The sequence below is a fragment of the Ambystoma mexicanum genome, chromosome 6q (assembly GCF_040938575.1).
Source record: "Ambystoma mexicanum isolate Mex_15411 chromosome 6q, UKY_AmexF1_1, whole genome shotgun sequence".
In the NCBI taxonomy this organism is placed as follows: domain Eukaryota; kingdom Metazoa; phylum Chordata; class Amphibia; order Caudata; family Ambystomatidae; genus Ambystoma; species Ambystoma mexicanum.
Genome location: NC_090937.1, coordinates 952,673,458 through 952,690,970, shown reverse-complemented (window position 1 = coordinate 952,690,970; position 17,513 = coordinate 952,673,458). Strand labels below are relative to the sequence as shown.

Here is a 17,513-nt window from a genome sequence, read left to right as displayed (position 1 = left end):
TGGATATGGTGGCCAAATCTGCTGAGGATGTGGCAGTCTTTCTCGTGGATGCAAACTAATTGAAGTAACTGATAGTAGATTATTTCTTGCTAGGAGTCCTTTACCAGGGGCAAAAACTGCAGATGGCAGGGGTTGTGGCTAAGGTGCACGCTGGTATATGTTGTATTTATCTAAGTGGTTGGTTCTAGTGGCAGGTTTTGTTGACCCAGACCTGCAATACCCAGACAGTTATTCAATAGCATAGGGATCATAAAGCATTGAATAATGTCATAGACATTATCATAGAAAGGCAGGTTAGATTAGGAACATTGCTAGAATTCTTTTTTAATGTAGATAGGCAATACTGTGTGAGGATCCCCCACCTGTGCAACCTCTAAGGGAAACATTAAGGCAAATTGTATCTTGTACATTATAGCCCAGTCCAAATATGTTCAATAATGCTCTGATTCTTTTCCTACAGTACCCACTACCCCCAAGTGCAGAATCCAAGACAAATCTGGGACCTTTGGATGATTTCTGAGAATTGAAGATGTTCTTCCTTGTCACAGTACCTTGCATACCTTGGCAGACAACGTGGTGGAGATTATTGCCCTTACTCGACAAGACCCCTCGAGGAAGTACACCCCATTAATGAAGGAGTTGCTGGGGTGTCGATGTTGAGAAGAAGAAAGGAACCAAGCAGTGTCAGAAAGGCAGCACATTCAATCTTCACGGTTGTCTCTGTTGGCAGGTCATTACTCTAGGTGTGGATGTCCCATAAAAGTGACACTTGCTGTGGAGCCGGAAAAGGCCTGGCTGAAGAAGATGACACCCATGGTGGCCTTGGATGACTTTCTGTGGTGATGGGTGCTGTTGCAAATTTTGGTGTCAGCTTTCATAATTTTGTGTTTTATCACCTTTCAGTTCTTCAGTGCTGCAGAAGCAACATGGACCTCATGATGGCTTCTGGACACTCGCCAAGTTTGGACACTCAGAACATCATCTTTGGATTTTAGTGGCAGGAAACCCGCTGACTGACAATCCATGGTAGGCAGCAACCCTGGACCTTCTCTGGCCTGGAGAAGTGGACAGATGTTGTGGCCAGGATGCCCCTTGAAGGATTATTCAGCGATGTGGAATTTTTGCAACTCTAGGTGTCAAGCAACATTATGCCAGCTCTTCCAGGCGAAGATCAGCAACTTGGCTTCCAGTGGTTACAAACACTCCTCCGGACATTGGGCGACACAGGTGAAATTCTTGGCTTCAAGAGTTTCAAGCACTCTTCTTTTGGACACGAAGATATTTTCTATGGATGGCTGGGAGAAGAGCAGCAAGTTACTTTTAATTTTAATGTATTGAATTGTTTTTTTTTATAATGCGCCTAATAACATACCTGCGTCTGGTGTCTAAGCATGGATTTTTGATTCAAACCTCTGTTGCTCTGCGTGGTCTTGCTTCCAAGACCAGCATGTCGCTCCTGTGCTATCCTCCATTCACAATTGCTGCATGATGTTCCCTCATAGCTCGGGAAGAGGTTGCCTATACAGGTACTCTCTGGTTCAGTCCTACTGGCAGAGTGGCGAACGAGTGGCAGTCTGTGCAGTAAGCTTGCAGGTTGCAGTCTGTTCTCACTGGCTATTTTATTGGAGGAGTAGCTGACCAATAAAACCTCCTGTTCTCTGCAGAGTGGCAAGCAAGTGGCACTCTATGCAGTCAGTGGGGGCTGTGAGGACGTGGGAAGCTTGGGCTTCAGTCTTGGACCCTGTGATCATTAGCCGGCAAACTTGATGGAGAGGGTGAGTGCTGCAGTGCCTTATAAACTGTTGACCTTGGATGTTAACATTAGATAAATAACTTTTATAACTGGTACAAGCCTCAGTCTGAAGGAGTCTTCCTCCCCCGCACATGTACAGCCTGAGGTGAAAGAAATTGATTAAGCCGCGGCTTGAGAATTGTGTACTTATATCTGACGAGGACATTTTGGCAGCGGCTAACATGCCATTACCGCATTCCCCACAGTTGAGTGTGGTCCTGCTTTTCGGGAATTCCACTGGGACCCCCTGGATTGATGTGGGATGTACAGGACTAAACAAATTGCCATTGCCCATGATGGACGACGTGGGAGGAGTGTACTAATGTTAACCCTGCAGGATTAATAACCTCCTTTTTTCAACCAAAAGTAAAAGCAATCATACTATTACACCCTAATCTAAGTCTACAGGCATCAACGGTTAAGAAGATCTCAGTGCCCAGAGTTACATTCTGCGTACCATCTATATCAATTGGAAGTAATGTGAGCTCTAGTTACTTGGACTCACCTCCTGATTTGGGCCAGCGGTATGTGCCTGGTTTTGACTCCTCTCTTTCATCAATTGGTTCTCCCCTTCCCTCTGCTCTTCAGGATAATCTGATGTCCCCTTTCTAAGGCAAAATGAGAAATCACCCCTGTGCGCTGATTCCTTAGTGGAGATTAACCAGGTCTTATGCGTTCTGGTTTCTCTCTATGAGAGTTTAAAACTAGAAACCAAATCTAACCTTTGGAATTTGACTTCTTCAAATTTCAGAACATAAAACTGCATGCCAGAGTGAAGGAGTTTTTGTTCACTTGAAGCATGATTAACATTAATAAACAATCTAGCCCGCAGAAAGGGATAGTAGAGGATACAGGAGTATTGGTGGTTAATGGGTCTAAAACCAGGGTAACTGGAGTGACACCCCGGGGTGAGAAGATGATAAATCTGAATCTGGATCAGCCACAAATTGGGGATAACCCATTGGAAATTGTCATATCGTGTGATATTCGCAGTGCCCCTCCTCACAAGGTGTGGCCCAACAGTGAAGCCATGAAGCTGCAGTTGGTTACCTAAGTTCATGCAGTCTCTCAGAAGGATTTGGGAAATGTATCAGGTGGGGCTGACATTCAATTTATCACCATATCCTCTGATACCTCTCTGAGGGGTCCTCAGTCAATAAATACACCTTAAAGTCCTCTTGAAGGAAAGCGTGTGAACGCAAGGTGGCCCAGAGGAAGAAATCAAAAAAATCATATGGCAGTTCACTTAAATTCCAAAGCTTCTAGATTTTTTCTGTGGACTCTGTTTCCTCGGTTGGATATGGACAAGGATTTGGGAGCCCTTAAACCAGCAGTCCAGTCTGCACCTGAACCATGGTTTGCTGGTAGAAGTTCAACTGTTCTGGAATTATCGAAGACTTTTGAGAACTCAGCCACAGTAGGGGTGACGGCCATGGAAAGCATTCAGCAGCGGGTTCCCCAGACTCAGATTTTATTACCCAAAGGTACTCAGGATTTCCAAAATGTAAACTTTGACATGTTAGTTCCAGTTGGGTGCATTGGGGACAGGAACAAACTACGGAGTCAACAGACTACCCACAGCCGGGTGAATAATGGGCAGAGGGGAATGTGGGCCTGTGGGTTTGGGTGCCATGAACACTCTAAGGATACTGGGAAGAAAACGATATGCCTTGTGAAAGATATGGATAAGGATAACGGTATCCTATTTGAAAGTGTGATCCCCAAAAATATGGCTGTCAGTTTAAACCATACAAATATTTTATGTTTGTTATCAGAGGTTCCAAATTTAAAAGGTATTTCAACATCGGATATTAAGAGAGTGCACTTTCCTGTGAGACAGAGCACTGAAATAACAGTGATCTACTTCAACTCAAGGTTGGTTGCTGTCCTTGTATGGCACGCAAAAAAATCTATTAGAATATTTGGTTTTGATGTGACAGAATTCATGGAGGCTTGACCTGTAGAGGGTGTTATTAAGCCCTCAGGTTTGGATCAACACATGAATATAGATATTAATGAACTAAAAACAAAAATGAAGGTGTCTGAAGCCTCAAATAATTGGTCTTGCCTACTTAGAAATATGCAGCACTAACCATCAGTTGTCATGCCAGTGAGTATTGGTGTGATTGACCCCATTTCTATTATGTCGTGGAATACACAGGGTCACTCTCAATTATTTGATGACCACGGGGTGGGGTGGGGTGGGAATTTAAGGCACAATGGGTTGTCTGTTCCAAGAAACTTGGTTACAGACCCCACCAGGAATATTTCTAACAGGGTATCCAAAATCTGTAACACAGTCTACAGCCAGTGTATGAAAAATGTATAGATCAATGGACACAGAAGTATGTGTTATCTGTGCCCTTGCTATGTTAAGCAAGCCAAAAAATTACAGACCTGCGGAGTCGTGCGCTGCTGTTTAACCGGGAGAAAAAATGCTGCACGAGCAAGGCCTGAAAATTTAATCATTGACCAGGATTTAGAATCAACTAAATGTCCTGATTATAAATGTATATATGATTGAGCTACCACTACGATAGAAGAAACCTATTAGACTGGTCTGCGAGCACAGAGGGGAGTACACCTGATAAAGTTATCTTTGCTGGAGTATAATACCTGGGAAAGTTTATTTCGTTATACCCAAGACCCCCCACCTCATAGATTTTATTATCTAAGCATAATACTGGGTGCCAGAGGACTTTAGAAAAATAACATTGAATGCAATATCAATGCTGCACACATATATTTATATCAACACACAGTTATTTCAAATTGAAAACACCCACAAGTTGCTTCTCACCTGGGGACTCATTGGCAAACTTCAAGGGACACACTGCACACTACCCCTTTGTAAGACCCAGTGGTGCCCAATGGCATAGCACATTTGGCAGCTTCCCTGCGAGCCATGCTTTTGGGTCCCCCCCAAGATCCTTTAGAAAGCACAGGGCACGCCAAACTCCGGGCAGGTCCAGGACCACCAAATTTGCGGAATGTCCATGAAAATGATGCTGCTGCAGGGGCATGCACTACTACAAGTGAAAGAAGTAAATATGTTTTTAAATCAAAGCTTACATCGTTTACGTAACATAGAGAGAAGGGGCGGTGCCTGGTCCACGAATTTACCAGCCACCAGTGGTGGCTGGTGAGTTGTTTTTTGGAGGGTGTAAATATTTGCCACAAGGATGTGATTTCAACTGAGGAGCATAGTGAGGGAGCCAGAACTAACGAAAATGGGTTGGGAGCTGGGGGGCATGGCTTCTAGTCCCTCCCCAGAGTAAATGTTTTGAATAATGGGTTAAAATGGTGCATTACAAAGCAGACTTTCTGGGAAAATTTGGGTAGAAGGCCAACAATGTGTGTAAAATACCGACAATCTGTTTTGTAGGGTGTAGGGTAAATCATGGAAAAAGTACAATAGATGCAAGTCACCAAAAGTGCACAGGTTATTTCCCAAAGCATTATCATGCCAGGCCCTGCAATATACCTTTCCCAGTATAAAAACATGTGTATGCTGGCTGTGCCCATACATTTCCATGCTGGCTCCACCAACATATGCTTGTATTCCCATATAAGACCATGCTTACGTTCACTTTAAGGCGTTTTTCTATAGTATCATTACTGTCACTGGGCACAAAACTGGCTCTTCAATTTTAGGCAAGTACTCCTATGTAAGTAAATATTCCGGTTGGTTTGGCCATTAAAAGTGATGTGTCACAATAGGAAACCCTGTCCTGTTCCAACGTAAGCCATAAGAACACTTACCTTTCTTGATTCAGCATAGATGCTCAGTTAATAAAAAGTCATGCTACAGTGAAGAATATTCTGACTGCTACGCCACAAACATCAGTCTATTGAGGTAACACCACTTATCGTACTTGCTTTGTTAAAGATGCTGAGTAATAAATGTCATGTCACAGCATGAAATGGCTAGACTGACAGCTCCAAAATGCCAGTCTAGATGGGGAATGGCACACATGAACTTGCCCTTGCCCAAAAATACCAGTAAAACATGCAAAGTCAATAAAGGATGTGTCAAACATGCTCCAGTGATCTCCAGTCTCCCAGGGCCTTACGCACACAAATGCATCCACTTTCACCCACCGAGCTCTCACCCATACATATCCTCTTGTACTTGCTCACACTGGATTCAACACACAGGCAAACACCAAACCCCACCCAGAACATGCAAACACACACTACCACATTTATGCTCATTCACCCACCAGTCACTCATTCACACCTTCTCATACATGCACTCATTGCATTCTCTACACAGGCACACACCCACCCACCCAGAACATTCAAAAACATGCCTTCACATTCATACTCATTCACTCATCAATCATTCAATCATGCACCTTTTCTTACTTTCACCCATTGCATTTTCTATACAGGCGCTGCACACAATCACACACCCACCCAGAACATTCAAAAACACACCATCACAATCATACTAATTCACCCATCAGTCACTCACACAAACATGTTTTTACATCCACTCATTGTATACTCTAGACAGGCACAGAGCCACCCACCCAGAACATTCGAAAACACACATCACATCACTTCTCATTTACCCACCAGTCACTCACACCTTCTATTACAGCCACTCATTGCATTCTCTACACAGTCGCACACCCACCCACCCGGAACACCCAAAAACACACATTAAATCGCTTGTGATTAACCCACCAGTCACTCACACCTTCTCTTCCATCCAATCATTGGATTCTCAACACAAGCACCCACCCACGCAGAACATTCAAAAACACACATCTCATCACTTCGCATCCACCCACCAATCACTCACACCTTCTCTTCCACCCACTCATTGCATTCTCTACAAAGGCACAAACCCACCCACCCAGAACATTAAAAAAACACACATCACATCACTTCTCAATCCTGCAACATTCACATACATAAATCTGACACGCCCTTCACACATGCAAAACACACAGCATATTACAAAAAAAACCCTTCCCACAAGGCCCCCTTGGTTCCTCTGTGCTGCTCACCAACAGGAACCAGGAAGCTGCGAGAGCTTCCACAGCTTTCAGTTTGCTTTATGTGAGCTGTACGGCAGCTGAGGGAGAAGGGGTTGGAGCTGAACGCGGCATGTGACATGTGTCATGCGACATGTTTCACATGTCACAGTCAGCTCCAACCTCTACTGAGTGCCTCCCCAGCCCAGCCTTTACCCTCATAGGTGACGACTAGCCTGGGGACCCACTACACCAGGAGCACCCGTTTTCTTTAAAATGTGGGGTCGCAAGGGCGTCCCAGGGGTTGCACCTTTGCCCCCAGCGGTTGCAGTTGCGACCCCTGGCGAACCCCAAATGATGTCCCTGTGCATACAGCATTCACAAATGGATGCAGAGCTATTGAACAGATCTGTTCACACACAAGTGTGCACACCCATGCCTTAAAGAGGAGGAAACAAATGTGCATCCCTAGTTCACATAGCGAAGTACAGCCATGGAGCACTATTACAGAGCCAACAAACATAATAACCTTTTGCATTGCATTATTCCATTGTTTTGGTGACAGAGCCATACGTGGACATTAGTTCCCTCGGAAAAGAATATACCATATTAGTATTTACCCTACTACCATAAAAAGTCATAAACTCAGTTTGTAGATAGTTCAGTCTTGGGCGTATGGTTTCTGCCTCCAACAGCATTTACGGAGCAGTGCATCAACGTATGTGTAGGAATGCACTCACAACCACAAGCTGCTCTTTACTGCCATCCAGGGATGTACGGGCGTATAGGGAACGTGGTCATTTCCCAGTAGGCCTAAGCACACTGGGCCTCTTTTGTGTGGGATTTCCAAATGTTCCCATAGGGGAAGGGTTGGGCTCACGAAAAAGTCTAATATGGGGGCACTTTGAGCATTATTTTCAGGGTCTCTATTCGTTCCCAGTCCACCCCTGCTGCTACCCACCTGCCACAAAGCAAGGTATTATCTGCATGCTCGGTAGCTGGCTGTGTGAAAAATACCTGTCTAACAGGACCTTTATATTTGACTTCATAGGTTTGTGTTTTACACAATTTGCACACTACTATGGAGAACACACAGTAGGTGTTGAAGTAAAATGACTGATACCACTTAAATTCACACGTATGGCTTTTCCATTTCCATTCCATCAATGGTTTATGGTTTTAGCCAATCCTTAAATATGGAACCATATTGAAACATGTCTCAATCATGACATGAGAAGCGTGGTCACTTCCTCTCCTCTCTAATGGTGTCCATCTGAGAAGCCTGCCGAGGTTCCTGAATGCCTTCCTGGCTCCTCGTGGCAACATGCATGCTTTTGCAAACCTTCTAACCAGTCTAAAAGCACCCAATTGCCTAACTGAGGGTCTCATCACGAGTTGGACGGTATCCCACTTGGGATACCGCCCAACTTTACTTAAGTTACCGCCCACCCATCCGGCAGTATTACTGCCAGATCACGGATTGGGTGGTAAAAGATATTCCCCATTCCCTAATGGGTCCTTTGGACCCAATGGGGGGTTTTCAGCACAATTACCACCGGCATTATAACAGCACTGTAATTGCTTTGAAAATCAGTATTTTTCTGACTTGTTTAACCCCAACTCTGAGCAGGGGGTAAACACGCCATACTCATGATTGGGCAGACCCTTAAATGCGGCAGTATCCCCATTACCATCGCATTTAAGGGCTTCCGCCCAACTCATGATGAGGCCCTAAGTAAACAAACATGGAGGATACCCTGTGGGTCTCATCACGAGTTGGGCGGTAGTTCTTAAATGTGATGGTAACACTATTTACCACTGCATTTAAGGGCTGAACCTATCATGAGTCCGGATGAAAAAGGTGTTTTACCTCCAGCTTTTTGCTGGAGGTAAAAATCTCCTTTTTCGGCCCATTTTCGGCACTGTTAGCGAAATGCTAATGGCGCCACTCCATGCCCATTATTGGAGCCAATGGGGAATGGGGTTGGAGTGGGGAATAGGGCTTCACAAACTGCTGCTACTCATGATCCGGCACCAATAGTACAGGACTGAGTAGCGATAATGCTATTTGTGTTGGCGGTATGGGATACCGTCAACCTCGTGATGAGGCTGTGTCTCATTTAAGTGGCCCACTTCCAAGGGCTACCATCTCGTGCTGTATAACAAGGCCGGGAAATAAGAACAATGTTTGAGTTTTCCTTTACACACCAGGGCCAGATTACAAAAATACTGCACCAGTACTAGTGCAAAGTTGCATGGTATTGGCATTAAGGCAATGTTTGCCTTATTTCTAAAAAAAAGTCTGGGACATAGTAGAAAATCCATTGCACCATGACAAGTGCAGTTTGGCATGTTATAAACAGAAGGGCAAAAATGTCCATAGTGCAAATAAGATATATTTTCAATGCATGTTTGCACTAGTGCAAAATACAGAATGATATTAGCAGTAGAGACACTTTGTCCTAGTTTAAACATGTATTGAAAATGTATCTTTTTTGCACTAGTCCAATGTTTTTCCTGTTCCATACAACATGCAGAACTGCACTTGTCCTGGTGCAATGGTTTTCTAAAATGTCCCAGTGTTCTTAGAAATGGTGCACGTGTTGCCCTTTTGCAAATGCTATGCAATTTTGCATTTGCACTGGTGCAACGTTTCTATAATCTGGCCCCTGATCAACACGCTCACAATGAACACTCAATTCCAACTCATCGTATGCATGAATCACAAAGTGGAGGCCAATAATTCTCAGACTGGTTTATAGTAAGAAATTTCAACTTGGTCCAATGCAGAACCTTACTATCTTACTAAACACATTAAACTAGTGCAAAACACACTTAATGATTTGTTTATGTTTGCGTAACATCTGAGACCATATTGCATGAGCCTTGACATGCTCCCTACAGATGATGCCAGGGAAATGGGGTATACAATGTAATCCCTGTCAACAATCTACGATCAGTTGGGGGCGAATTCACTCAATCACAAAAAAACCTAAGTGTGCATCAGATGACATGAACACAATAATTGGAAACCTCGCTTGCAGCAATGTAGCGCAGTACATGCATTTGAGAGAACAAGATGGGTAAATATACAAGACAATCCAGCATTGTGTCAATTCAGTCATAAACTGCCAACGCTACAAATGACATAAAACAAGAAAAAAAAACAAGCTTTGGCAAAGCCAACCGCTTTGGCTTGTCTATAGGCATGGGAACTGCATTTGCCAGGCACTTATCAATATTAAGTGGCCATCAATGGTAGAAGCTGCAAAATGGTGCAAGTACCTGGGCATATAATAATGCTTGGCAAATGCCTAATACCCATACAGAAGCCAAACAGTGTGACGTTGCTAAAGTTTGTGCTTAACGGGACTTCTGTGCGAATACATTAAGTTTCTGAAGGCAGGCCTGGAAATGTTTATTACACCAGGAAACATGTATACAGCTCCAACTAAGTCATCATTACTCAGAAGACTGCTTTCAGAAAACACTGGCAGGCACTTCCAGCACCAGGTTTGATGGTAAGGTTTGAAACAGTTAGGCAAAATAGATGCCTGGAGGATTTGTTTTGGGTAGCGAGGGGCACGAATTGGGTGGGAATAGCCATAGGGGTTAGCAAGGTTATAGGCAGTCAATGGGTGGGTGGGTAAATAACCAAACAACACCTACACGCTTTGTGTCCCTCCTCATCTTCCATGTCTCCCTAGCTGTACCATAATGCAATGGTTTTGGATTAAAGGTGGTATGCTAGTGCCTCCTAATAGTGTAAACTAGAAATGGCACAAGGCAACTGGCTATGCAAAGCTTTTCAATGCACAACAACTTTTTTGGAACTGAGAAAGAAAGACAAACATGCATAGACTGACGTAGGCAATTGCATCCGGACTCCAATCATAGCTGTACGTTTATGACAAATTAGAAGAATACAAATTATGACCACGTTGTCTCCTCCCCCCACTCCTGTGTCCTTCTCTGGGCCCTGAAACACTTCGACAATCAGGAGACAGGCCATCCACACTGTAGGCCCTGTAAATGCGGGAATGCTGCTTCTTGTTTACCCTTTCCTTGTTCCTTTGTATGTATTGCTCTCTGTATACTCACCCCAACACGTGCCTTGAAGTGACCAATGTGTTAATAGTTTATATTGCACCAGATGTAAAGGCAACCCACTGTATGGCATTCTGAAATGGGGGCAGGGTGAAACGTGTCTTAAAGTCCTTAACACATGCAATTCCGGAAAGTTCAAGTTTTCCACATGAAAATTAGGACATGTGTAAATAAAGTAACATGTTTGGAGCATTTGCTCTTTTCTGCCACAAATTAACTTCACATTGAAATGAAATGTATTATGAATAACATGTTACCTCCATTCTCAAAGTGGTCCTCGTTCCTGCGCCAAAAGAAAAAGAAAAACACATTTTAATAATTATATCAAATGAACTTCAATCTTACGAACAAAATGGAAGACGCTTTTTATAAACAAGAGCAGGGCACTCGTTATTCTCTGCATCTCTCCGCCATTTGTAGTATCAGACAGATCACTGCTAATGTGTCAAACGGAGGCTCACATTTTCAAGCCAGGTGGGAAATTATGTATCCAACGTCTTCTTGAAAATGGTATACTTACAAAAAAGCATGGATACAATTGGGAAGTGGGCATTTTAAGCATATGTGTCATAACTTTACCACCAGAACATATGGCTAAATAGTCATGACGGTCAAAAGGACATCTGTGAAATTCATAAACATATTTACCAGAATCACACCATTATTTTTTGTTTCATATGTACACAGAATATAATGTGTTTTTAAATAAATGAAATACACTCATTTTCATCATTTTCATGTGAACGTTACTTGAAAGTAGAACTGATTTGATCTGCCACAAACATGAATTGCTATGCTAATAAATAAAATAAGGAAGTACATGTTATGGGAATGGATTGTCACGTTGAAATATCGAATATCAAAAGGTGAAATATATCATGCTCCCAACTTTCCGCATGCAAAAGTCAAAACAAATTTAAAAGCATGACAGACACTTATTGGCGGGTTTTGACACGTATGTACTACACCCTTTATTCCCGTCAATGTTGAACAACTTTAATATTAACCAAAAATAAGTTGACACTTCCAAAAACATCAAGTAGAGTCAAGCATACATGTGGATGAAATGTAACAAACTTTGAAGCCAAAATATGCTTTCCGCTGCTTTCTGACCCAGTGTTCAGCATGATCACTGACAATGTATTAATTCTAGTTTGTAGCAAATTAGATGTTTATGGGTACATGACATGGGACAGAAAACATCAAATAAAATCATTGAGGAATACCTGGCTACTCTAATTATCCTAGTTATTCTATAAAAATTATAACGACTTGCGTTCAAAAAGAATGGATGGCTTTTTTGTGGCATTACATGAAATTCATTTTATAATGAAATTATCTTTTCAGGTTATTCCTTGGATGAATTTTCAATGTGCCTTCATAATATAGCTGCTGTACATAGAGCATTCCTTTGCATTGTTCATATAGGTTTTGCATAACGCACCTATTACCCAATTGCAGATGTGTATTATCTTATTCACTAAGAAATAGGAAAGATCATCCAGCTAAGATCTGCTAGAGAGAGAGTGGGTTATTTGACTGAACATATTTTGGTACAAGTGACCCTGTCTGCAGGATGGAGGAGGAAGCAGTTTTACTAAAAGACATGGACTGAGATGGTCTTCTATTCTTGGTGTGCTTACAAACTTATCCTAAAGATACATTTTGTGAAATGTAATTTTTTTTCAAAATATTTGGCTTGTAAATCATGTGTAGATTTGACTAACAAACTTCCAGGGCACCAGTGGTCCAGGGATGAATATCAGTTTCTAAACCATCAATCAGCCCCTCACCTCTAGTACACCAGAAGGTAGCCGAACAGATTGGAAGCACAAGTAAATTATAGACCTCCTTGTCCAGATTTCGTAACGTGGACAGAATGGCAGGCTTATCTCCGCAAGGTCGTGGATCATTGGTTAGTTGCAACACAGCGAAAAAACAATTATTACCCAATGACAAAATGGACTGTCCATTCAAGGTTGTATAAACATATCTACTTTATTATTATTACAACAGACAGTTCTAACACGCTACAAAATACAACCCACACTGTAAAGGAACACAGAGGACAGACAGTTTCATGAAGGAATGGGATGCACTCTCGGTACTGACAGGAGGGTAGTCGGTAAAGCAATCAGTCTACCTTTTCAAGGTTATTTGGTTTCAGCAACAAAGGAGCAAGGGGTCGTAAATGTCACTAGGGACCTTCGTAGAAGGACCAGTGAGACAGAACCACAATGTACCTGGTGCTTGAGATGACCTTGATGCTCGACAGCATCAAGTTAGTTCCAGGACGCTTTGCATCTCCTGTGATAGAGTTCAAGACAGGAGACAGCTACGGACATCAGGCGTCAGGCAGTTCGGCAAGTGAGGCTGGACGGACGGTTGCTGGCTGACCTACACGGTGGCTCGGGATCAAGAATCGCTGTCTCTGTACTGGTTGGCGGATCTGGAATGCCGGTCGAGGCCTTTCGCATAGCTTTAGTGACTGCAGAGTGACAACAGTCAATGGTGCAACCGGTCATGATTCAAGGGCTAGACTGTCTCAAAAATGTCCTTAAAAGATGGATGCTAGCTGATGCTAGTTTTGGCCCTCCCAGCTTCTTCGCACGGCTCGTGTCATTCTTTAAGGCGAACGGCCCAAAGCTGAGGAGAATTTTTGCAGGCAATGGCTGTGTCCTTTTTTCAGAGACTTTCTGGCACTTCCCAACTAGGAAGCTTGCTGGCAGAACCTAGCAGGACATGCTAAGTGCTGGATGGGTATGGATTCTGGAGCTGCTGGAAGGGTACTCTATTCCGATATCTCCTCTGTTTCCCAGGAGATGTTTAGGGGAGGGTTCTTGCTTCCTTCTTGGAAATCCTTGTCTTCCTTAACTGGCAGAAGCAGTAAAACAGACTGTACCTTCAGCCATGGTCCAAAGGGAGGATAGCTCAAGGGCAACGTGCTCACCTTGGAAGCTAGATGATGCGGAGCAACACAGGTTCGATCCCCAGTTCCGCGCTTAGAAACCTCTGGGTATTAAGCGCATTATAAATAACCTATCATATCATATCCTATCAAATGAGTCCCTCTTCTTACTGATTTCAAAGTCATTGGGTGATCTAAGTGAGGGCCTCAGCCCTCTTTTAAAGCCACATGAGCCCCAGTGATTTTTACAGGCTAAGCCTGCATTAATGAACCCATCCTGGGTCCCCACAAACAATCTTCTGTTATGTGTATGGTCATAACCAGAGTGCTTTGCAGCAGGAAAGGTAAAGGGTGGCAACATGTACTACTAAGTGCCCCCCATCTTCCTCTCTGTTGTGGATTAAAGTGTCTCTCTGGTTAATTGAACTATCTGTGACTCCTGATCAAAGCACAGGTCTGCTTGAAGTTTTTGGCAAGAACAGACTTTCTGTCTCCATAATATCACATACTTCTTCCCTCTGAATGATGGTTCTCTGCAGGGGTTGCCTACTTTAACAATGTCCCACGCATGACATTCACTGCCCTTCATACAGACGGGTGTGCGAGAAACCAGAAGGTGTCTCACCCACTAGTCCCGGGAATCTGTCATCCAGGTGACTAGGATTCAGCCATCACTTTTGGATCCATTTCCTGGGGTGACCAGTGCGGGAGGATCACCTGGGTGAGGGGTCTTTGGGAGTGGGAGTGGAACACCGGATGGTGAGACACAGTATCCCCTTCCTTGTAAAACTATTGGCATTCCCCCCCCCCCTTTACAACACAAACACTTTCTTATGGCCAGCCCGCTATGAAGGAAAATACACTAATACCCGAGCAGAATACCTGACGTGTCCCAATACAATGGTCAGGCAATTGCTGATCATCACACACACCTAACTGCTATTACACTTCCCCACACAGGTACATGACTGAGTATGAGAGCACACTCTGAGCAAGGCAAAGCACATGAGGAAACAGCAGTTTTGAGGTGTAAGCTGAGCCAGAGAGGAACGACAGCAAAATCAAAGGGAGGGCCTTTTGAACCGGTACTTTCCAGTGACCTCACAAAAAGCAAGTGTAAGACCAGAAAACCAGGCTGAAGAATCCAGCATTGTATGTCAGAGATACCAGGGGCCCTCCCGCATTATAATCAAGGTGGGAAGAATCACCAGCCTCTGTGGTACCGTCCTTGGCTCCAAGAACAAAGCAGCTTCAGTTAAATCAACACAGCCGGTGAATTGGGGAGACTGGTACAAGATCAGTCTTTGTTGAAGGCAAGGTTGCAAGCAACAATATTGTGTGGCAAGCTCTGGATCGATCATTGTTAAAACAAGTGTGATAAGAGACGCAAGTGAAGTTGAACTGCTGATGAGTGATTGAACTTTAAAGCAAGCTATTATACCTTTGACAGAGTGGTCAGGCAACACATGGTGCTCAATCGAAGATCTCTGTAAGGTATGCAGCTGAGAAGTGACAAACTTAGGTAAATTCGGTCCAAGCCCGGCAGAGGGAGACCATTTGAAAAAGAATGAATACATGTGAATTGAAGTGTTCCTGCGATAGGTCACGCAAAATCCTGCGCATAGTCGAAAGTCTCCGATTTTGGATGAAGTAGAGAACGTTTGGAAAAGTACATGAATTCTGTCCGAACCCCGCAGAGGCAGAACAATTGGTGGTTTTGTGTTGCAGTGGGTCTGAGCCTGCCGGAGGGAGACCCCAGGTGAACAATAAATCACTGAGAAGTTGTATAATTGACAATCCTTACAAGAAAGAAACTTAAATGATCTGTCATGTTGCATCTTGCCCTTGAAATAAGTGACTTCGAATGGCAAAGAGACTTTGGCACAGAAGCCCTTGATGTGGAAGTTTTGAACTGCATCCTCAAGCTAGAGAAGCCAGTGTGTGTGATAAGCTTGTGTTTGCTGCCTTGTCTCATGCTGAAAACACGAGGAAGGGAAGCCAATGGCTTGAATATCATTACATATCATTTATTCAGAAAGTGTGTTTTGCATATCATTGTTTCACACACTTGTTGTATTTAGAATTAAGGATTGGCAATAGGTTTATTAGTGTAGGCTCTTTCTTTTGACAGACTAAACTAGGACTGCATTATCATTATGTGGTGGTCATAGCTTGCTGGCATCTTTAGATTTAGAATTAGATCTGTGCTTTTCAAACCCAGTTGAAGTTCAATAAACACCCTTGAAATGTGATCAATTGTGTTTGTCTTACTGTTTGATACCATGGGCCTCATTACGACCCCGGCGCTAAACCATGGTGCTATTAGCACCATGGTCCATGCCGGGGTCCGCCATGGTGAATGGCGGAATTACCGCCCCATTCCAAGGTTGGCGGGGCGGTAATTCCCCATTCACCATGGCCCTTTCCCCATTCCCATTTGGGGAAGGCGCTTATTACGGCACCTTAAATTACGGTGCCGTAATTAGCTCCTAGGTCCCTTTGCGGATTGGTTTTTTAACGCCTGCTAAAAGCAGGCATTAAAGTGCAACCCGCAAAGGGACCTCATAATCAGGCGTTAAGGGTTTAACGGCGCAGACACCTTTTATGGCGCCGTTAACCCCTTAACGCCTGGGTTGTAATGAGGCCCCATGCCCTCCTTACATATGGTGTCATAGTGGGAAATTATTCAATTAACATAAACTGAGAATCCATGCTGATAATCGTTGTGCCACCAAAAGGGGAAAATAGAACTGTTGGACTCCTTGATTCTGTTTGTGTGTCCACTCTTAAAGAGGTTTTGTTTTCCCAGATTCACATCCCAACTGGTCAACAAGATTTATTCTTCAAAACTCATCTGCTATTAGATACCCTTCTATTTTCGCACTGTAACATCCAATAGTAGGATTTAATAATCGTGAAAGTATGACCCACACACATCTTCATTAGACCCAGCACTCTGAATCCAACTCTTCCCAAACTTTTTCTTTTTGATACCAAATCCAGTTCGGTCCCTGGTCTATCAAGTTTAGCAATAAACCTATCTAGATCTTCCCCTCCGTCGGAATCAGACTCAGAGGAATCAGATGATTTTTAAATCATATCAGACCTGTTTTTTTTTTTCTGATTCAGAAAATACAACAGAGTGAACCCTTACCCCACCGGAAGACATGGCCAACCTAACAGCCATCAGAGCCCAATTGGCCACCCATCAGATTCAGGCTGTAACTTGCCTTTAAGAGAATTTAACAAAATTGGTTGAGTTACAGGCAAGACCCCTACTACCTCCAGGCCCACTACAAACATACCAAGAGAGCAAAGACCTAGGGAATTTATTTTTGAATTTTGAGCTACTAGCCAAGAAATTAGGATGGGAAGAAAATCTTATAAAACATTATTTAGGACCTCTGCTGAAGGTGAGCTAAAGACCACCTACCAGCAACTTAACCTTGCCCAGGGGGTTACCTTTATGTCCATTAAGTAGGGGCTTCTAGAAATTGTAGGGAAAACCTGTAACTTCCATCAGCAAAAATTAGGAGCCGTTAGGCTCAACCCCGGGGAAACCCCCCTTGAATTAGGAGAACAAATTGAAAATACAGTCGCCTTCGGGATTAACAACAAAACAATGGAAGAATTGGTAGAAATGATTACTCTACAGCAATTCACCAATTCTTTGCTACCTATTTTGCAAAAGGCAGTACTACAACAAAATCGACCCACCCTT

General features: G+C 43.4%; 1 long non-coding RNA gene across 1 annotated transcript in view; it reads right to left on the bottom strand.

Annotated features, from left to right (window-relative positions):
• Positions 1 to 17,513, bottom strand: part of LOC138515572 (uncharacterized) — a 761,173-nt gene that overhangs the window by 367,256 nt on the left and 376,404 nt on the right. The window contains exon 2 of the long non-coding RNA XR_011282082.1: positions 11,142 to 11,167. This is a non-coding gene — a long non-coding RNA (uncharacterized lncRNA). The remainder of the gene's footprint in view (positions 1 to 11,141; positions 11,168 to 17,513) is intronic.